Source organism: Monodelphis domestica, chromosome 2, assembly GCF_027887165.1.
Source record: "Monodelphis domestica isolate mMonDom1 chromosome 2, mMonDom1.pri, whole genome shotgun sequence".
NCBI classification, from domain to species: domain Eukaryota; kingdom Metazoa; phylum Chordata; class Mammalia; order Didelphimorphia; family Didelphidae; genus Monodelphis; species Monodelphis domestica.
In genome coordinates, this window is record NC_077228.1 from 237387794 (window position 1) to 237410405 (window position 22612).

The 22612-nt window shown below is 40.1% G+C and overlaps 1 protein-coding gene across 3 annotated transcripts in view; it reads left to right on the forward strand.

Annotated features, from left to right (window-relative positions):
• The window catches only part of CANT1 (calcium activated nucleotidase 1), a 129163-nt gene that overhangs the window by 79804 nt on the left and 26747 nt on the right, over window positions 1-22612 (forward strand). The window contains exon 1 of one of the 3 annotated variants that reach the window (XM_007482927.3): window positions 17930-18056. The exons of 1 other annotated variant lie outside the window; for it this stretch is intronic. The gene's annotated coding sequence lies outside the window, so the exon portion shown is untranslated. Of the gene's footprint in view, window positions 1-17929; window positions 18057-22612 lie in introns of those variants that run through there. One more of the 3 variants, XM_056817394.1, reaches the window with a different exon arrangement.

Here is a 22612-nt window from a genome sequence, read left to right on the forward strand (position 1 = left end):
GCAAGGACTTCTGGGGATTGAAGTCCTGGATTCAAGTCTATTTTTACATTTCCAAGAGGTTGACAACCCTCCAGGAGTTGACAAGCAATTCACCTGGGTTATTATACATGTATTATCACTCAAAACACATTTCCATATTATTCATTTTTGCAAGAGAATAATCTTATAAAACCAAAACCCTAAAACATATGGCCAAATATACAAGTTGTTACAGACAAAACAGTGGTTGCCATAAACTGTGACCATGAAAATATGGTTTCAAATAAAAAATATAGTGGTTGCCATGGGAAAATTCCCAAATATTAAATATACCCAAGTCAGCTGGGTTTTATGGAGATTTTAATTAATACAAATAAAGAATTAATGAAAGGGAGAGAGAGAGTAAGAGGAAATAATGAGAAAATGGCTAGGCCAGCCTAGGCTTTAGCCTTAAGAGAGAGGATCAGTCAGTCTTTTATCAACACACCACAAGATCCTTCTTTTTTTTTTTTTTTTTTAAATATATTTTATTTGGTCATTTCCAAGCATTATTCGTTAAAGACATAGATCATTTTCTTTTCCTCCCCCCCCCAACCCCCCATAGCCGACGCGTAAGTCCACTGGGCATTAGATGTTTTCTTGATTTGAACCCATTGCTTTGTTGATAGTATTTGCATTAGAGTGTTCATTTAGAGTCTATCCTCTGTCATGTCCCCTCAATCTTTGTATTCAGGCCACAAGATCCTTCTAAGCAAAACTCTAGTGTTCAGAGAGACCCTCCAGTATAGCTCAGGAAGCTCCACTTCAGCTTCCAAGGCTGAAATAGCATTCAGAGGCCTTCTGGCCTCCTATTAAAGAGAATTTTCTCCTTTGTCACCTCCCCTAAGTTTTCACATCTACCAATCACAATAGGCTTTTTCACAGGACTGACCATTCTTAATTCACACCTTCTTATCACCTTCTCTTGGTAGACTAAAACCTCATACCTCTTGCTAAGCTTGCTTGAACTTTTAGTGATTAATTTGACTTTCATAGGTACTTAGCAGCTTTTTGTATTAGATATAAAAATAGACCCAGCTTAAGGGTTTTAGCTTTACTTTAAGTATGGGCTAGGTACCTTTCCATTGTTCATTAAGGAGTTTTACAACTTTATCTTCCCCTAAAGTATGCCTAAGTATGGGTGGAGTAATGTAAAGTTCTCACATACATTCCTGACTAAGTACCTCCATTGTCTAAAATGGGGAATGGCCTTAACCAAATGTTCTAAGGTAGAGTCTGTGAATTTTTAAGATTCACAAGTCTGAGAAATTTTAAGATTTACAAAGTGATAAATCATATGTTTTCATCTGCATTTCTATTCCAACAGCTCTTTCTCTACAGGTGGATAACATTCATTTTCATAAGTCCCTCGGAATTGTCCTTGATCTTTGTGTTGCTGTTAGTAGCAAAGTCTATCACATTTGATCATCCTTCAATGTTTCTGTTACTGTGTATAATGTGCTTTTGATTCTGCTTATTTCACTCTGCATCAATTCACATAAGTGTTTCCAGGTCTTTCTTAAATCATCCTGTTCATCATTCCTTTTTATGCTTCTCTTGAATTTTGTATTAGGACACCTCAAAATTTCTTTTTAATTCTGGTCTTTTCCTCAGGATTTCTTAAAAAATTTCTATTTTGTTAAATAGCCTTATTTTTCCCTGAAATAATATAGTCAGTTTTGGTGATTCTTGGTTGTAAATGAAGTTCCCTTGCCTTCTGGAATATCATATTCCAAGCCTTCTGGTCTTTCAATGTGGAAGCTACCAGATCCTGTGTAATCCTGACTGGGGCTCCATGATATCTGAATTTTTTTCCTTCTAGTATCCTGTAATATTTTCTCATTGGCCTAGGAGCTCTTGAACTTGGCTATAACATTCCTGGGAATTGTCATTTGGGGATTTATTTCAGGAGTAATCTGTGGATTCTTTCAATGGCTATTTTATCCTTTTTTTCAAGAATATCAGGACAATTTTCTTGGATAATTTCTTGTAATATGATGTCTAGGTCATGTCTTTTAGGTAGTCTACTAATTCTTAAATTGACTCTCTGGGATCTATTTTCCAAGTCAATTGTTTTTTCAATGAGATATTTCATATTTTCTTCTATTTTTTCATTCTTTTGATTTTGTTTTATTGTTTCCTGATGTCTCATGAAATCATTAGCTTCTATTTGCCCAATTCTAATTTTTAAAGACAATTTCTTCATGACCTTTTGAACTTCATTTATCATTTGGTCCATTCTACTGTGAATTTCAAAACTACTCCACCCTATTCAGACCATTCCTTAGAAGATGGAATTTAGCTATTTTCTGATCAATAACAATAGAGATACTTGGAATAATAGAATCAGGTCTTTGAAACTCCAATCTCCACCCTACTCAGTGTAACAAGATTAGGAAGGGCTGTAGCAATCTCAAGATTTAATTATTTGAGAATATGGCCTTCAAGAGACATGTGAAAAAAGAAAAGGACAGACCTCTGGGCAGTCCTAGGTCAAGCTAGAGCCACCATTGGCACATGTGAGATGCAGGAAGTGAGGTAGAGAACAGCCTCTGGAGTTCTCGGGACTTCCTGTGAGGAGGGATAGAGTCAGTTGGAGGCTGGTGTTTGGAGTTGGAGGAGCCCTGTGGACTGCTTTCTTTCAGATTGGTCATGTGAGTGATAAAGACTAATCCTTTTCCTTGCCTTGGCTATCCAAGGCCTTAAAGTCCGCTTTGGCTCAGCCTGAGTCAGAGTGGGTCTAGGTTAAACTTCTTTCCTCTCTCTCTCTCTCTCTCTCTCTCTCTCTCTCTCTCTCTCTCTCTCTCTCTCTCTCTCTCTCTCTCTCTCTCTCTCTCTCCCCCTCTAATACTTTCTTCCTCCTGTTTGTAATTAAAACACCATAAAAATTTGGCAGCTGACTTGAGTGTTTCATTTTGGAATTACATAAGTGAATTCCTTGGCAATCTTAAATTAACATATATCAGTCTTTTAAAGTGATTTCAATATCACACTACTCTTCTTCATTGGATTTTTTTTTGCCTCTTTTCCCAGTAAGTTAATTCTGTTTTTAAGATACATTTTCCTTTAATTGAAATTTTGTGCCTCTTTGCAGCTGACCAATTTTACGTTTTAAGCTGTTATTTTCTTTTTGCACTACTTTCATTTCTTTTTTACCATTTTTCTTCAACCTGTCTTATTTGATTTTTTAAATTTCTTTTTTATTTCTTTCCAAAGCTGGTGACAACCCCCCCCCCCCACCACCCTTTTTTAAGTTTTGCCTGTGGTTGCTTGGATCTCACCATCTCCTGTGTTCTGTTCTTTGCCTTTTTCCCTTAGAAATTTTTGAGGGTTAAATGGTTTGTGTGTGTGTGTGTGTGTGTGTGTGTGTGTGTGTGTGTGTGTGTGTGTGTGTGTGTGTGTGTTTTTCTGTTTGCTCATTTTCCCAGCCTTTTTTTGCTTGTGGACTGAGAATTCTGAAAGCTACTTGCTGATACTGTTTCCTCTGTTGGCTTTTGCCCTGGAGCTAAGTCTTCACTGCTCCTACTGAGGCTTAAAGGGGCCAGCACTATGGAATTCTGGACTTCACTGCAGGCTGGTGCCAGGGCCTGACACTTCAAGGAGTGGGTCTGAGATGCTATTTTGTTGATGTAGCCCATGTCCCAGAATCCCAAGTTCTATACCCAGGTTCTGAATCTGGCATAGTATGTGGGGGTAGGGGTGGTCAGCTAGCATTCCTCTGTGTGCAGTTTTGCTTCTGGTTCCCCCTTAATCTGTGAAAATCAACTCTCTCTGCCTCCCTTTCAAGTTGTGTTTATTGCGGGAGCCCCCTCACTTGTCCTGCTTTGACTCCTGTCATTTTGAGGCACCTTCTAAAGATTGGTTTGGAAAGATAGTCAGAGTGGTTTTAGTTTCCACTGCTGATAAGCTGCCATCTTACTTGTATGAACTTTAGATTGGGCTTGAGGCTAGAAATAAGGAAACCTCTCCTCCTATCGCTCTGCTCCTAAGATCAAAGCCACAGAGCTAGTTTGCTTCTGAATTTAAGTCCTCCTCTGTACACAGACGAGGCCTGTGACCTCTCTTTACCCTGCAATGCCACCCCTTTGTTATATGTCTCCTTATGTCACCTTGAATCTGTGATCTTGAACTGAGCAGTGAGTTCCCCGATCAAAAAAGGGAAAATATCTATATCTATATATCTATATATATGTTATATATAAAATCTCATTTATTCACTTTTTCAAGTTAATTTATTGAATTGGAACTTTGCATCAAGTCCAGACTCTGCATCATTCTTGAAGAAGACAAGGACTTTGTCTAAATCACTATTGTCTGGAGTTCTCCCTCTTCTCAGTGGCCTGTGGCAAGGGAAGGGATGAGGGGTTTCTGACTCAGGACAAGTCCTGATTATTTCCCCTCCTGGAATAAGTTCCTCAGGCTCTTGATCCCCAAGGCTCAATATAGAGTCAGAGCAAAAGCTTTGGAATCCATAGTTCCCTAACTTGACCCTGTTCTGAGTGTTGGATAGCTTCCATGCTTTATTCCTAGGTCAAGATTTTCTAGCTAGACTTCTTAATTCCCATAGACTTCTGGTTAGCTCTTTATGGGGATTTATACTGGGAAAATGCCATTTCTATAGAGTTTCTCCTCATATTTCTTAATCAAACCTCAGTATGCACTCATTTTTCTTTCATTCTTGTGAGAGAGATGAGCTGCTCTATACTACTTCAAAAAAGTCCTACTCATGCTTTACTTTCCCATCTCTTCATATTATTGTTATATATACATATACAGCCATCTCTTCCATATTATTGTTAGTTGTCTTCGCATTCAGAAGAAATCTCTACCCTGGGTTCTGCTTTCTTGATTGGTTATTGCCTCTCCAGGGTTTTATAAAAAACCCTAGCCATGCTTCAGTTAACATCCAACTCTAACCTTTCTTCCACAACCTCATCCAACAAGTACCTTCCCACTCTCTCTACCCCCAAGTTCTGGGACTAAAATCCTTGATCAAATCAACTCCACTACTACTCCCTTATCTCTCTTATTATCATCCCTATACTTTTCAATATCAAAGTACCCTTCTCTGGTCACCATTCCCCTTTGTGTATTATCCCCCTCATTAGAACAAAAGTTCTTTAAGGTAAGGCAAGGATTGCCTTAGCTTCTAGTATTTGTTACCAATAGAAAGTATTTAATAAATGCTTTTTTCTTTCAACTCCCTTTCACCTGTTTTCCAGGTCAGTAATGTTTGTTTATAAATAGTTTCTTTTTTTTTTTATCTGTGCTTTTAATCCTTTGACATAGTTCTAATATTTCTTAAGGACTTTTTTCTCCATTCTATTTTTCAGCAAGTCTGGTATTTGGATAATTTTCCACCTTCTAAGTTACTAGTCTCTTTCCAATTTTTTCCCCTCAAGAATTTTTTTTTATTTATAATTTCATTTTGATCTCCCACTTCATTTCTTCCAATAACTCTTAGAATTCTTATGCCAAAACCATATTTTTTTCCCAAGATTAAACCAGTACTTGTGAAATTACTCTTCTGGGTTTACTTCTTGAGTGTTTCTTCATTTCTACTATTCCTTTATTATATTATTTTATTCTTGTTTGTTCATTTGCTCATATCCTCAGTCTCAGTTCTAGGTTTAGAAATTTATAACATAGCCAGATTCCATCTACTCCTGTGCACTTTAAGTGATTTAATTTAATCCTATTGCCATTAACTTCCACTTCTTCCAGAGCCTCCTGTATATAAGCTTCAGGCACTCTTAAGAGTGTCAGAGCCAATGTTTCTCATATACACTACTAGAAGGTTTCTCTGGTCATAGCACTGTATGCTTCAAGGCTCCATAACAATGCCAGTCAAACTACTTAAATCCTCTGGTGTATTCCCAGTCAGTTGGTTGATAAGTTTCAAGGTCATTACCTGAATTCATGTTGGATTCCTTGAAAGAACCTCTCTCTTAGGACCTGCAGGCTCTACACTGCTTTTTGCACTGTGCTGGTGTAAATGGAGAATCTTGCTGTTGTTTCACTTTGGATTTCTTAATTATCATTCAACTTGGAACCGTATTTAGCTCTTTAATGGAGTATAATGTGAGATCCCTGGGCTCTTCCATAACTTTCCACATCACCATCTTAAATGGAAAGCCCAAATATTCTTATTCTATTATTTGGTAAACTTCTTTTGTTAAATGTAAAGCATTCTTTGAAATGTTAAATGTTAAAAATCTTAAGTGTTATTTCATTCTAATCCTGAGTCTTAAACACAGGACCTTCCTGACTTAGGCCTGGACTAGAACATGATTTCAATGATCACCCCTACACAGATGAATCCCAGATCTATATATCTATCTCTAGACTTTTTTTATGTTCCACTTCTGCATCATCAAATTTCTACTGGACATTTTGTAATGGATGTCCTATAGGCAGATCCAGTAAGCATGTCCAAAACAAGTGAAATAGAAAAGATGATCTGTTTGTTACACTGTTACTTGTTGCTGCAGTGACTGAATGCTCTGGCTTGAGACTAAAGAGTGCTGGTACTAGATATGGGGACACACCTGATGGTACTTAGCTCTTAGTTACAATGGAGGTAGAGGTACTACAGAGATAGAGACTGAGAGAGACTGCCACAGAGATGCTGCTACAGGGGAATGCTCTGGACTGCCTATTGATCCCTAAAGGCTAATATATCAATGCTTTCCTACCCTCTTCCTCCCCTTTTGCCCCTCCCTTAACCACCCTCTTCTGGAAGTCTTTTGGCTTCCTCCCTCCCCCCTGAGTGGACTATAAAATACTCTAGTTTTCTTTCTCAGGTAAGGGGTTTATTGTGATAATAGGATGGGAAACTGAGGTAAGAGGGATGAGGGTTTCCCTAAACTATAAGGAGAATTTAGGAGGGTTATGGAAATAATCAGTCTTGTCACAAACTGTAACAGAGAGACAGTTAGAGATGGAGGACAACAGTTAAAATCTTCTTTCTTCTTCACAAAGCCAAGTCTCTCCTTCAGCCTGGCTCTTCTCCAACTCTTGGTCAGTCAAATCTCAGAGAGAGAGAGCAGAGGTTTCTCCCTTGGTCAGAGAGCCCCCAAAACCAAGTCAGCCCTACAAGGGTCCTTCACCCATCAACTCCCAGAGAGAGACAAAGCCAAAGTTTCTCAGTTTCTCCTGGCCAGCTCAACTGACTCTCCTCCTGGGAACATTCCATTTGGAACCTTCTTTATTGACAGACAGGTCCCCAGCCTTGGTTCTTGTATCTTGGCTTACAAGTTCTTTCTCTCTCCATGCCTCTACCACATAAGGCAGTCTCCATTTCCCTGAATTCATTCCTTTTCTAAACTTCCCTAATTTTGTTAAAAGCAGAAATATTTTTCCAGCAGATTAGGTTTGCAAACTTGGAGTTCACTACAACTCTTCAGTCTTCATCTTTCTCCATATTTAATCAGTTGTCAAGTTTTGTCAATTCTTCTTCCCTAACATCTCTCAAATCCATCCCTCTTTGTTTTCATGGTCACCATTCTATTTTAGATCCTCTTCACCTTAACAATTGCAGGGGTCTCCTTATCATTCTCCTTGTCTTAACTGCAGTCCATCCTCCACACAGGTGCCAAAATCATATTCCTAAAACACAGGTTTGATATTCTCTATTCATTAAAATTTGGTTGCTCCTCTAGAAGCCTCTTGATCAAAATTCTTAGTATCAGAACTGTGAAGATTAAAATTAACTCTCCCCTGATTTGTGAAGATTAAAATTATAACCCCTGCCTATTTTTAATCACCAAACTTAAAATTTGAATATGGAGGTCTGCCCATTTTTAGATCTAATCACAAAAAGTATAAACATCTCACTTAATCATTAAGTGTGAGGTCTGTAACTCACATGGGCGATAGTGGGTGATGAATCAGAATTAAACTAACTGCCCCTGAGCAGTCTTAAAGCAAAGCTTCAACTGTGATTGGTAGATGTAAAATTAGGGGAAGACACAGGAAGTGACACAAAAGAAACGTCTTTAAAAGGAGCTGTCACTTCATGTGAGAGACAATACTTCATTCTTTAGAGTGGAAGCTGGTGGAGAATCTGATGTCTGGACCCAAGACCCTGTTCCTAGTGAGGCTGTTCTAAAATCTTTTCCTTTAAACTGACATGTGGTGAGTGAAAAGCTGATTCTTAACTAATAGATTTTCTGAAAAAAAAAAAAAAACTAGCCTCAGAAGAGACTTACCTCTTGAGAGAGACTTCCCCATGTCCTCAGCTTTGCAGAACCCTAAGGAATAACTCTCCCTGCCCAGGTTGAGTCAGGGGCTAGGAGTAAATTACTTAGTGCTTAAGCTAGATATCTTACCATTACTATGCCAAAGTCCCTAAGGGGTTCTCAAATATTTCCCCAAACCAAGGGCCTGCTTAGACAAGAGGTATATCTCTGGGATATGGGACTCTTTAGAATAACACGGGCAAAAAGAGACCACCTATAGTCTCAGAAAACAAGAGTTCCCTTTGTATTTTGATCTCTATTTTTGTTCAGAAATTCTAGACAAATCACTTCTAGTCATTATATCTGTTTCTTCATGAATGGAGAAAAAAAATATTTGGCACAGTTAAAATTCCTTAAAACACTTTGAAATTTTCTTTTAAACCCTTACCTTTTGTCTTGGAATCAATACTGTGTATTGGTTCCAAGGCAGAAGAGTGGTAAGCAAGGGGGGTTAATTGACTTTCCCAGGGTCACACAGATGAGAAGTGTCTGAGGCCAGATTTGAACCTAGGATCTCTCATCTCTAGGCCTGGTTCTCAATCCACTGAGCTACCCAACTGCCCCCAAAACAGTTTGAAATTTGGTTCTTGATAAAAGCGACATTCTATTATCTGCAGTGAGATATTTTCCACTGTGACCTCAACAATTTGTCTTTTCCAGCTATTCTGGGCTGGGCTAGGCTAGACAATCCAATCATCTTTGTGAAGGCAGAAGTCCTTATTGGAAAATTTGAATTCCATTCTGAAGGGTAATGACCATTAGACCGAGACTGTACTGTCCCTCTGCCAAGTGGCCAGGGGTGGGGAGAGTTCTACTTTGAATTTCAAGAGCTATGATGGAAAAGTGGAAAATTGGCAGTGTGTTCAAACTACCCTAGATGCCTGCCCATGCTCATTGTTCCTGGGATGGTAAAGCTTCTGGAAGAGTGGACAGATGACTACCATGGGTAGAGGGAAGAGACAGCAAGTTTTACAAACCACATACAATATTATAATTCTCTTAAAAATTCTCAGACCCTACTTCAGAAGACTTGGTTAAGACCATTGGCCATTTTAAATAATGAAGGGACTTAGTCAGGAATGTGAGAACTCTACTCCACCCATACTTAAGCATACTTTAGGGGAAGATAAAGTTGTAAACTCTTTACTGAACAATGAAAAAGTACTTAACTCATACTTATAATGAAGCAAAAGCCTTAAGCTAAGTCTATTTTTAGGAAGGTGCTAAGTACCTATGAAGGTCAGGCAACTTGCAAACTTGTAAGGGACAAGCCTTAACAAAAGAGATGTGAGGTTTTAGTCTACTCAGGTGTGAATTACTCAAAAGTTTAGTCTACTCAGGTGTGAATTAAAAATGGTCTGTCCTTTGGAAAATGTCTACTGTGATTGGTAGATGTGAGAACTTAGGGGAGGTGACATAGGAGAAAATTCTCTTTAAAAGGAGGTCAGAAGCTGAGAGAAGGGAACTCTCTCTGAGAGAATTCTCTCTGAAGGAAATGCAACCTTGGAAGCTGAAGTGGAGTTCAGGAGTTGAACTGGTGGGTCTCTCTGAACACTAGAATCTTGCTTGGGACAAATTTTGTGGTGAGTGGATTAAAGACTGACTGATCTCTCTCTTAGGGCCTGGGCCTAGGCTGGCCTGGGCTGACCTAGCCCTTTTCTCATTGTTTCCTCTTACTCTCTCTCTCTCTCTTTCATTAATTCCTTAATTTGTATTAATTAAAATCTCCATAAAACCCAGCTGACTTGGGTATATTTCATATTTGGGAATTTTTCCCATGGTGACCACTTTATTTTTGATTTAACGCAAGACACTGTCTTGAAACCATATTTCCGCAGTCACAGTTTTAAGGCAAACACTCTTTTAACTGATACAGTATGGACAAAGCAATTTGCCAGTGAGGACACTCCTTATTTGCTGTGTCATCCTTAAGGATTACTGTTTGTAGCAAAAGGCAGCAGAGAGGTATTAATAAAATAATCCCAAAATGGGTCCCTTTCCCCAACACAGTGGGCACCGTGTCCCATGACCGATTACTACATTCTAACCCCAGGGGTACATGGGAATTAATCTTCTATTGTGAAAAGAGGAGAGACAATGTCTTTTTATAATTCTAAATATTACAGCATCTCCTGTAGAAGGTAACAATGAGACTTCATTCTGGTGTACTAATTTCTCTGTCCTATCTATTGAAATAGAACATGATATGACTGATTGGCCTGAAACCTATCTGCCTCATTGCAGAGTATGGGCTCAGCTGGATTTATAGCACCTGGAGAATGGATAAAAAAATTTTCAACTTGTCTTTGCATACAGAAATATCTACTCCCCAGCCCCATGCCAGGAAACAGAAACTGAACTTTTTAAAGCCTATTGTTCAGGGGTTAGACTCTATACAGAAAGACAGTGAAGAAAGGTAATCTTAGTTTCAGCTCACAAATGGTAATCACTATTATATGAGTATAGCCAGCAGACTATACGCATCACCCTGTCAAGCCAGTTAGTTTTAATCCACCTGTATGTTTATGGAGTTTCTCCATTTAGATTCAGCCAATAATGCCAGAAGAGTCCTCTATATATAGAGAGAGAGAGGCTGCTGTTTTGAAGGGATTTTGCAAGGTTTTTTCTTTGCTGCTGGAAACACGAACTTCCCTATTTAATTTTTTATCTTTACCACCTTTAATAAAGGTTCTCTTTGCTATCACATAGTCTATCACATTTTCATTGTCTTGATGCTCCCACAATTCAAACTCAGGCCCTCCATGTACTACACTCTTATAATTCATTGGCTGGAGAAGCAGTAGATTACAGGATAATTCCACTACTGTTGCCAATTAAAATAGATGTCTATAAAACATTCTGTGATGTTTTATATTCAGGTTTGTAACCATTTGTTGTCTCAGTTTTATCTACAGATGCTCCCAAGATCATATGGCTTTGCTGAACTTCATGCCATGTTTCTTGCAGATGTGTTTTTTTTTCTCAGCTGCTTTTCACTATGATCTTGTTTTGTTTTTATTTTTTAAATTAAAAATCCTTACCTTCTGTTTTACAATTGACACTAAGTGAGCTTGGAAGATGGTGGAGAAGCAGGGAAAGTTCAAACCACTTGAATCTTCTCCAGCCAACCTTAAAATCATGCTTCAAAAAAAATACTGGAGTAATAGAACCAAAAAGGGAATGAAGTGAAGCAACTTTCTTGCAGAAAACTGGAAAGGCACGCAGAGGGGAGAGGGGAGAGCAGCCTGTAGCAAGGCTTCTCCAAAGAGTATTGTCATAAGCCTGTCCCCCCCACCCCCTCCAGATTTACTGTTCCAGGTTCTAAACCCGGGTCCAAGCCAACCTCAAGACTCTGAGACTCTGTCTAACCCATTAGACATGCAGCCTCATATATACCTCTTAAAGTTCCAAGCTCCTAGTCCAAGCCTACAGTGAGGCTCTAAGCTCAAGCACAGGGCAGTCCGTGGTGTGCCTGGCTGGTGTAGGGCCAGAAAGAGGCTCTGAGTCCCTGCCCTAGTCCAAACCAAGTACCCAAGCCCCAGCTGTAAGGCAGTCAGCAAGATGCCTAGTGGGTGTGAGCCCAAGGTGAGGCTTAGAGCCCTCATTCAAACCTGCATTGAGGTCTTGAATACCAGAGCAAGCCAGCCCATTTGGTACACCTAGGCCCATGTTGGTGAAGATATGTCATGGGTGCCAGAACAACACAGAGGGGACTTCTCTGTTCCCCCTTTCCACTGTGGGCCTGAGGAAATTTTTACATGGCCTGCTCCTCTGTCCAGCCACCAATGTGAGCACTTCCTCCCTCTGCTCTCTGGGGTTAGGGTCTTACAGGGGATCTTACAGGCAGCTTGAAGTTGCATTTTGTACATCCGATCTTGAAAAGGTTTGCCAACACTGACCTAGGTTGTGTAAGCCCAGAGCAATGCCTGGAGCCACAGCTCAAGGCAGTCCACAGAGTCTGGCCTGTGTAAGCCCATGCTGAGATGCAGAGCCCCAATTCAAGCCTGTAGTGAGGAACTGAACCCCAGCGCAAGGTAATGCACAGTATGCCTAGTCTGGATGGGCTCTTACCCAAGCTCAAGGTAAGGTCACAAGCCCCAAAGCAAAGCAATCTACAATTTCCCTAACCTGATCAAGCCCAGAATGAGGCCCAAAGACCCTGGCCAAGCCTGAGGCTAGACCTCAGCACAGGGTAGTCTATAGTGCTCAAAGCTCTGCAAGCCAGTCCCAGAGGGTGATCAAATTAGCAGTGGAAAATGGCTTTCAGAGCTCCCAAACCACAGGCCATCATACCACCTTGGAAGAACTGAAGGTGCAGAAACCCAAAAACAGAGCTAAAGATAAAAGCAAAGAAAAACTGATGTTTAAGAGAGTGCCCTTCTACTCTGAGAACTGAGCCAATCTTGAAGATAAAAGTAAAAGTTTAAAAAAAAACAGAAAAATGAGCAAACGTTGAAAAAAACCCCACCTAATCATGGAAAATTTTTATGGAGAAAAAGAAGAGTAAAGCACAGACCCAGAAGGGTACAAGAAAACAAAGCCATTAAACACAAAATCTCAAAGAAAAATATGAATTAATGTCAAGATTTGGAAAAGCTCAGAAAGGATTTTTAAAAATCAATTAAAAGAGGCAGAGGAAAAATGAGGAAGAAAAAAGAAAACACAGCAAGAAGAAAAATAACAGCTTAAAAAGCAGAATTAGTCAAATGGACAAAAAGGTTCAAAAGTTCACAAAAGAAAATGATGTCTTAAAAATTAGAATTGGGTAAATAGAAGCTAATGACTTCATGAGACATCAAGAAATAATAAAATGAAATTTAAAAGAATTTTAAAAAACAGAAGAAAACATGAAATATTTCATTGTAAAACAACTGATGTGGAAAACAGATCTAGGAGAAACAATTTAAGAATTATTGGACCAAAAAAAAAAGAATTATTGGACTATGGGAAAGCCATGATTTAAAAAAAAAAAGCCTAGACATTATATTACAAGAAATTATTAAAGAAAATTGCCCTGATATTCTTAAACAAGAGGATAAAATAGAAATTGAAAGGATTCACAGATTACCTCCTAAAATAAATCCCCAAATGACAAGTCCCAGGAATATTTTAACTAAACTCATGAGCACCTAAGCCAAGGAGAAAATACTTCAAGCAGCCAGAAAGAAACAATTCAAATATCATGGAGATTTAAGATTACTAAGGACTTAGCAGCCTCTACACTAAAGGATCAGAAGGCTTGTTATATGATATTCCAGAGCATAAAAGAACTAGGTTCTTATGGAGAATTACCTATTCAGCAAAACTCAGTATGTTTTTCCAAGGGGGAAAAATGATCATTTAATTAGAAAGAAAATTTTCAAGCATATCTGTTGGAAAAAGAAAATAAAAAACAGAACTAAATAGAAAATATGATGTCTAAATGCAAGACTCAAGAGAAACATAAAAAGATAATTAAAAAAGAGGAATTTTAAAGCTTTCAATAAGATCAAACTATATTCCCATGTGGAAAGATGATCATTGTAATTCCTTAAATTTTTATCAGTATTAGAGCAGTTAGGAGTATATACAGACAGAAGGTATGTAAATAAGCTTAATTAGAATGATATGATATGCAAAAAAATTAAGGGGTGAAAAAGAGGGTAGCACTGAGAGAACAAAGGAGAGATGAAATGGGGTAAATTATTTCTAAAGAGGGGCAAAAAATTATTATAATGGAGGGAACAATGAAGGTGGTGCCAGGCAATGCTTAAAACTTTCTCTCATCATAATTGGCTCAGAGAGGTAATAACAACAATACTCATCTGGGTACAGAATCCAACCTTACCCTATAGAGAAGTAGGAGGGGACTAAGACAAGGAGAGGGTAACAGATGGGAGGGAGATATAGAGGGTGATGATTAAAAGCAAAACACTTGTGAAGAGGGTTAGAGAGAAAGAGTAGGCTCAAAAGAGAAAAATCCGATGGACAGGAATGCACAGTTGATAATCATAATTGTGAATGTAAATGGGACGAATTCACCCATAAAAAGGAAGTGGATGGTAGAAAGGATTAAAAAACAGAATCCTATAATATGTTGTTTATAAGAAACACATTCAAGGCAGGAAGTACACAGAGTAAAGGTAAGAGGATGGAGCAGAATTTATTGTGCATCATCTGAAGTAAAAAAAAAAGCAGAAATAGCAATCATGATCTCAGACAAGCTAAAGCAAAAATAGATCTAACTAAAAGAGATAAGGAAAGAAATTACATCTTGCTGAAAGGTACCATAGACAATGACGTAACATCAAACAATATAGCCTCTAGATTTTTAAAAGAGAAATTAAATGAGCTTTAGCAATGGAAATAACAGATCTAGGTAAACTGAACCAAAAAATAAATAAGAAAGAAGTGAAGGAAAAGAATGATTTTTTTTTAATTTTTTAATATTTTATTTGATGACATTCACTTTAGGTGGGAGACAGATCCCATCCGCTGGATAAAGTCAAGTAGCTCTTTTGTCTCCAGAAGCCTTTCCCAGTATATCACACCCTCCTTAAGGAGGATAGAACTCTGGACCTTCAGCTTGAGACTGACAAGCTACCTACTGCACCAAAGCTGAAGTCTATTGTCTGGTGAAGAGGGACCTTCCCTCAGGGGGAAACCTCTCTAGTGACAAGGTCAAAACCTGGGGCCCATGCCCTCAAACTAAACAAATTGGGGATCTCTAGACTTCCATGTTGACATTACATACAAATAATCACATGGCTACCTCTGTCAAATGCTTCTGCCACAGGTTATAATCATATACTCTTTGTGAAAGAAAACTGATAAGCACAAATTCTATTCATCTGCCCAGAGAATTGTTCAAATGCTGGTTTGACTCTGCTGTGTTCTGATCTGAATGTCCAAGATGTGTCCCCTGAGGCTGTTACGCAAACATCTTTAATTTCCTATGTCCTATTATTCCTTCTATATCCCATTCTTTAATGGGGCCCTTTAGTTGCCTCTAAAGCTCCATGTCCTATATAATTTTGATCAAATTAGCCAGTCCAACATGAAAGTACACACTCTTTCACATTAACAATTTTCTCAGCATTTACAAAATGTCATTGCTGTCCTTCTCTGAGATACTATCCCAAGATAATTTAACAGAAAATAAAACTCACTTTACTGTTGACGAAATAAAGAATGTATTTGTGGAGCTGAGTATTGGTCTTAAAATCTCTAGAAAGAGATTTTCTGATCTGGTCCCAATACATTCTTCCCCTCCTCTGCCTCACTCCCTTATAATCTGGTTTGTGACCCTGAGAGACACTCTACTGAATCTAGTGAATCTGTTTTCAAAGATTATCAGTGATTTAAGGGCAGCCTAAAGCACAGATGAGGCCCAAGATCAAATCCCAGGAAAGGCCCACTTTCAGGAGTTCTCTAGTTCAAGAGCTCTGGGATCAAACCTTCTAGGGGTTGAGAAAGAGATTTTTTGATGCTGGAGAAATAATTTCTTTTGGAGAAGGAAAAAGATTATCTATGTAATTCTTATAATCCAGGCATTTGATCTTGGTCAAACCAAATAACCTCTCTGAGTCTGTTTTCTCATCAGCAAAATCAAGAAATTGGACTACATGATACCAGAGGTCTCCTTTCAGGCTCATTAGCCTTTTCAAATCCATTCACTTTGACCTTTTAATACTCTTTACCACCACCATTACTATCCCCATTTTTTTTTCAGATATTCTTTCCTCCCTTGACTTCTGTGGAATGTTTCTTTCCTGATTCTTCTCTTACCTGCCTTAGGCTCCTTTGCCTTCATCCTCCATCTCCTGCCTTCTAAGGGTAAGAGTTCTCCAAAACCCTATTCTGGACTTTCTTTTGTTTCTCTTTCTGTCTGTCTGTCTCTCCCACCCACCCATCCCACCCCTTGCTCTCTATCTGTCTCTCTTTCTCTCCCTCTCTGTCTCTGACTCTTTCTCCCTCCCTCCTTCTTCCTCTCTCTCCCTCTCCCTCCTGCTCCCATGAGGTCAATTATTATAACTACACAGATAACCCTAGCTATACATGGGGTGAGGGGAAAGGGGGATTGGTCAGGGATCAGCCTAGAGCTAATCACAGAAAGGAAAAAGATAAGGAAATAGGTAAACTAGGTGCCAAAATATGAAGGCCTTAAATACCTATTGAAGTTATTAATTTATGACCTTGCTTCTTCTTCTCCTTAAAAAGCTAGTTCTGAAATTATTCCAGAAAGAAGCTAGGAATTGAGGAAGAATCCATATATTAATTGGAAGTCATTCTTTTTTGCATTTGAAATGAGAAGCCTAGTGTGGTAGACTTTAACTAGTCACTCCAGGAGTCATTTTTCATTTGTATCCATTCTGAGGCCATTCTCCAACTTGTACTTGAAGATTGACTATGGGGAGAGATATCTCCTTCAAGTTCAAGGGAGCCTTCTAAAATCATAGATTTCAAGCTCCTATCAGTGGAGTGAGCTCATCCCCCTCCCTTTTTTTTTTTAATAAACCCTTACCTTCTGTTTTAGAATTGATACAAGGCAGAAGAATGGTAAAGTATGGGAAGTGGGGTTAAGTGATTGGCTCAGGGTCACACAACTAGAAAGTATCTGAGGCTAGATTTGAACCCATGTCTTCTGGACTCCAGTCCTGAAGTTCTATACACTATGCTACCTAGCTGCCCAGAACCCACCTTTAATAGTAGGATAGTAAATACATTTGGTTCAAAACAGATATTTACTGAGAGCATTCTTGAGAACAAAAGTAATCAAACATTTCTCCATAAATTTGGTGTTTGCCCTAACATAACAATACAAGTGTCTAGACAGACGCAAAATAGAGAAACACCTGTGGAAAACGTGTGGGGTCAAAACAACTCACACTTCTTGAATTTTCCTGAGAATCTATGCTACTCTCCTTGGTCTCAGCCTCTCAGATTTCTCAGGTCACTCAGCAGTTCCTCTCTACAATTCAACTCCTGATGCCCCAAGGCTGGTTCTCTTCTCAACTGAAAGCCAGATTTCCAACTTTCAACTCATCTTGTCCTTGTTGGGTACAATATTCTCTTCTAGGAGAATGACTTCAAAGCAAGACACTATGGCCAGTGTAGGCTAAGGAGGGGTGGGGTGGGGTGGGGTGGGGTGGGGTGGGGGAGGATGAGAAGGCAGAGGATGATGAAGCAATATTCTCCCACTCCAGAGATGAGGACCTATTTCTTTTCCTGAGCTTGGGACCCTAATCCTTCCCAGACTTTTTCTTCTAATTAGAAGGAAGCTACACTGTACCTCCACTGGGGTTTAAAAAGCCACAAATAGTGGGCTATTCCTTGGTCAGTAAAAGGCGAGTGCCTTCAAATGCCACCAATTTTAGAACAAGAGCTAACTTTTTTGTTTCTGCCAGTGATTTAGCTAATGGCCTGGGGAGGTGGGGAAGGAGAATAAACTGAACAGTATTATCCCAACCAACATCCTATCTCCACAACCACAACCTCATATTAGGACTCTTCCAGCTCCAACATCAATTCCTCAAAAGCTTACACCTTTCTCTCAAATCTTGGCCTTTAGAGTCCATAGAACTACAATTCCCAGGAACTCTGCTTCCCCCATGGAATCTTAGAGCAGAGGCTTTCGGGAGTTGTAGTTTCTTCAAAAGAGGGGGCGAGGCATGCGCGGGGCGGAAGTGCGGACTTCCCGGCCCTGTCCTCCTGCCCTTACCGGATCGGATCGAGGTTCCTCCGGTCGCCGTCGCCGGCCTGCTACCACCGGCCGTGCTCTCAGCTCAGGCTGCCCCGCCCGAGCTGGCACCGAGAAGGGTGAGTGGCGGTGGTGCGGCCGACGCCGCCATGCTGCCTGCCGGCTCCTCCCCCAGCCCAACCCTGCTCCAGGCGCTTCCCACCTCCCTACCTCCCCCCTTCTCCCTGCACCCAGCTCCCCGGTCTGTCTTCTTCCCGTCTTCACCCGTGTATCTCCAGGATTGTAACACGTCCCTCCACTCGGGCTGGAGCCTCTGCTTCTCCTGTCCATCACGGTCCTCACTCTCTTTGACATCTGCTCTGGTTCCCCATCCCCCTCCCTCCTGTCCGGCATTTTCACCCCTTCCTTCCTTTCAGACCCACTAACATACTTTGCACGAAGTCCACCTGGAATCTCCTTTTCCCTTACTGGGGCCACCTTGTTTACCCCCTCAACCTCCCAATTGACACTTTTTCTCCTTTTCTCAGACCGGCACCTTTCCTTGGCTTCTCAGTGCCCGGCACCATCTCCTCCTCTTTCAGAACCACTCACTCATTTCTTCCTTTCCCTACTTGACGCTTCGCCCCCAGCCCTTTTCTGTCCAAGACACGGTAGTCAACTCCTTGCTCTTTTAGCCCTCTCCCCGACCTCTGAGTCTCTTCTACCAGTTTAGATAAGTGACTCCTCTCCCTTCCAGCCCACACCCACAGAGCTTCTCCCTTCTCTTTCAGTGAAGCCTTCCTTAGCTTTGCCCACTAGGATCCTCCTTAGGTGTGGGGCAGTCACTGAGGCCAGCCTCTGCCCCCTATTTCACACCATGAGCTCTTGAGCAGAACAATGCTTCCTAAGACCTTACTCAGATAGGATCTCCTGAGAGAGGAAGCACTGTCTCTCCCCAACTACTGTCTGAGTGAATGAGCCTTCTATTGGTGCCTTGGGCTCCCTGCTGAAAGGCACATTGAAGAAAGGAGCATATTCCCAGCTCCTTAGTGACCTCCTACCCCATGCAACCCAGGCCATCTGCAGAGAGTTATTCTGGTGAAAGAATTCCAGGAAGCTACCACTCTGTTCAGGGGAACCCACTGTTAGGAAAATAAATTCAAAGCCATATTCCTTTTTTTTTTTTCCAGTGAGAGTTTTATATTAAAGTTGCCCATCAGTTTAATGTGGTTAAGCATATGCATGGTTCTTTGTATGTATCACATTCTTTTTTTCTCTTCAATAATATTTTATGCCACCACCACCCCATTACAGATAGAAGCAATTTTAAACATGTTTCTCAGGTTTTGAGTTCTACATTTTTTTCCTTGCTTCCTTTACCCCCTCCTTGAGATGGTAAAGCATTTTGATACAGATTATACATACCACATTATTTTTTTAAAAGTTCTAGGCAGAAGAGTGGTAAGGACTAGGCAATTGGGGTTTAAGTGACTTTCCCAGGGTCATACAGCTAGAAAATATTTGAGGCTAGATTTGAGCCCAGGAATGACTTCTTGACTCTCAGCCTGGCTCTCAGTCCAGTGAGCCACCTAGATGTACCCCCATACCACATTAATTTAGGTCAGGTCCATCTAAAAGGAAAAGCCCATTAATTGATACCATTTGGCTGACTTTCCTTTTTCAGATATAATTCAACCATATGTTCAGAGTATGTAACTGCTTTGCCAACAGATTCAGAGCATCCATTAACCTCCAAAATTTTTTTCTGTCCTTTCTTTATTTCCTTCTTGCCATACTTAACAATATTGTCATGTTGGTAGTAATGAGAAATAATAGTGAAGGATAACAAAAGACTATAGAAAAATGATATAGCTTGCTGAGGGCAATATTTTCAGTGTTTATTTCTAGACTTACTGAATTAGCTTGGTCAAGGCACTTTCCCTGTGGTTCAGTTTCTTCATCAGCAAATTGAAGTACCTCTCAGGGTGATTATGATGATAAAATTAGGTATTTGTAGAGCATTTTGTAAACCTTAAAGCACTATGTAAATGCTATTACTAAACTTTTTACTTGCCCACAACTTGTATTTTTATTTTAGGTCTTCCATTCATTTGAATTTCAAAGTACTTTGCAGCTATTAACTTAGACAGAACTTACATTTATATTATAAGATGTGTGGGTAAATGTTACTATTTTCTTCCCTTTCAAAAAACTAGATAATGGAGGCCTAAGAAGTTTAAAACTTGCCCTTAACCCTGAAATAAGTTATCAGTGTAGGCAGGAATACAAGATCATCCTTTCAAATATCTGGTGGTGTGACAAGGAAATCACTTTAAAAGACTGATATATATTAATTTAAGGTCGCCGAGGAATTCAGCTATGTAATTCCTAAATGAAAACTCAAGTCAGCAGTCAACCTTTTATGGAGTTTTTAATTACAAACAGGAGGAAGAAAGGTATTGGAGAGAGAGAGAGAGAGAGAGAGAGAGAGAGAGAGAGAGAGAGAGAGAGAGAGAGAGAGAGAGAGAGAGAGAGAGAGAGAGAGAGAGAGAGAGAAAGGGGAGAGAAGGGAATAGGGCTTAAATACCCTCTCTGTTTAGGCTGGGCCAAAAGGCCCAAGCCCTTAGATAGCTGAGGCAAAGAAAAGAGATCAGTCCCTATCACTCACGTGACCAAAATGGAGAAACAGTCTCAGGGGCCTCCGCCTCCAGCCTCCTTCAGAGCAAGCCCTCCTCTCAGAGCAACCTCCTCAGAGCAAAACCTCCTCAAACTCCCCCAGTCCTCAGACCCCGCTATCTTTAAGGAAACCATCTAAGTTCCTTCCCCTCAGTTCTCACATCTACCAATCACTGTCCATGTCTTCCCTGTGCCAATGGTGGCTCTAGCTTAACCCAGGACTGCCCAGAGGTCTGCCCCTTTGCACATGTCTGTTGAAGGTCATATTCTCAAATAATTAAATCTTGATCCTTGCTGCAGCCCTTCCTAAATCCTTTTACTCTGAGTAGGGTGGAGATTGTAGTTTCAAGACCTGGTTCTGTCATTCCAAGTATCTCTATTGTATCAATTCTAAAATCAATCATGACTCAAAGAACTTCCTGTTCTATGCTTAAGCATAGGTCAAAGCCCTTTCCATTGTTTAGCAAAAGGTTTCTGTCCTAAAGTAGTCTTAGGTAGGGAGGAGAAGGATCCTCCCATGCCAAGGGGGTTCACATTCCAATAGAGTTCTTACTATCAGTAGGAAATTTTTTCCAAGTATGAAATTTTCCAATGGTGAAATTTCCAACATTCATAAGTCTAAGAAATTTTAAGGTTTACAGTGATGATTGTTGTCTGATAGTACTTACTCAGAGTGGACCAAAGTGACACATTATGTTTGGGGTCAATGTGCAATGTGTCTTTGGCTGATAAGACCAATATGAGCTCAGAAGGCTATACCACAGGCAGGCACAAATAAGCCATATGAAATATCATGCATTTGTGTTTTAGTCAAAAGAGCCCTAGCCTGGGAATCTGGAGAACTGGGTGGTAGTACTAGGTCTTCTAACTCACTAAGGCCAATGACTTAAGCTTCTTGGATCATAATTTCCCCATATTTAAAATGAAAGGATTCAATTAGATGTTTTTGGGGAGGGGGTGTTTCTTGACTACTTTCTATAGATGTTTCAACTTTCAAAATGCTTTCCCTCTTTGGTTAGAGCAGCTTATGGATCTTCAAACATTTCTTTTTAGTTTGGTAGAAAAATATTGGCTGATTACTAAGGAATTCTGTTATTTGAAGAATTTCAGCCATATCTTTTTCACTGTATTTATTTAAATATTAAATATGAAGAGCAGTAAGAAGCAGTACCATGAACTCCCCACCAAAAAGCTTCCAAACATTTCTATAAAATGTACCAGATTAAAATCCTGATGAGAAATTGAGAAAAAGCATAGTGAGTCATTTGTCTAGATCAGCTTGACTTAGACAGAAGGCTGGATACACTGGGAAAGGGATTGGGCCAGGAGCACAGTATGCCCAGTCATTGCAGTGTCCTGAGAGAAGCTGTGTACCAGGGTAAGAGGAGGAGTCTGACTTACCCTGAGACACTCTCAGACCCACACAGTACATTGCAACAGGGACAGGTGCCAAGTGGCAGCTTTGTCACCCCTACCCAGTTCCAGAGGGAGAAAGGGGACTTGTTGTATTGGATAGGAAGGCCTTAAGCCATCCCAGCCTCAGAGCAAGGTCTTCTAGCACCAAGCTCAACCTGAAGAGGAATAAGCAAGGCAAGAGTCTCAAACTAAAGGAAGTCTAAAGTTCTGTCACTCTGAACCAACAGAACTTTCCACCTGACTGATGGGGGCAGAGTCCAGCAGCAATTTATTCTTTTATAGAACTAAATCTAGGCTGATGGGGACAGAGTCCAGTAGAGTCTACAAATCTAAGTCAGGAACTTGAAGAGTTCAGACCAGATTGAGGACAGCAGACACTGCTCTGGATCAGACCACTCTGGGAGGATTAAAAGCCTGTCCCTAAGAGTCTGGAATAATACAACAGTCAATAATACCCTGAGAAGACAGCAACAGAACCAGTGCAGACCTTCCCTCCTGAAGTATTGCAGAGCCTGGCTCTAAAGAATCCAAAGTTAGGAAATAGGCCAGAAGAATGGGCAACCAAAAAATGACCTCATCATAAGGAGCAATAGCAATAGCTAAT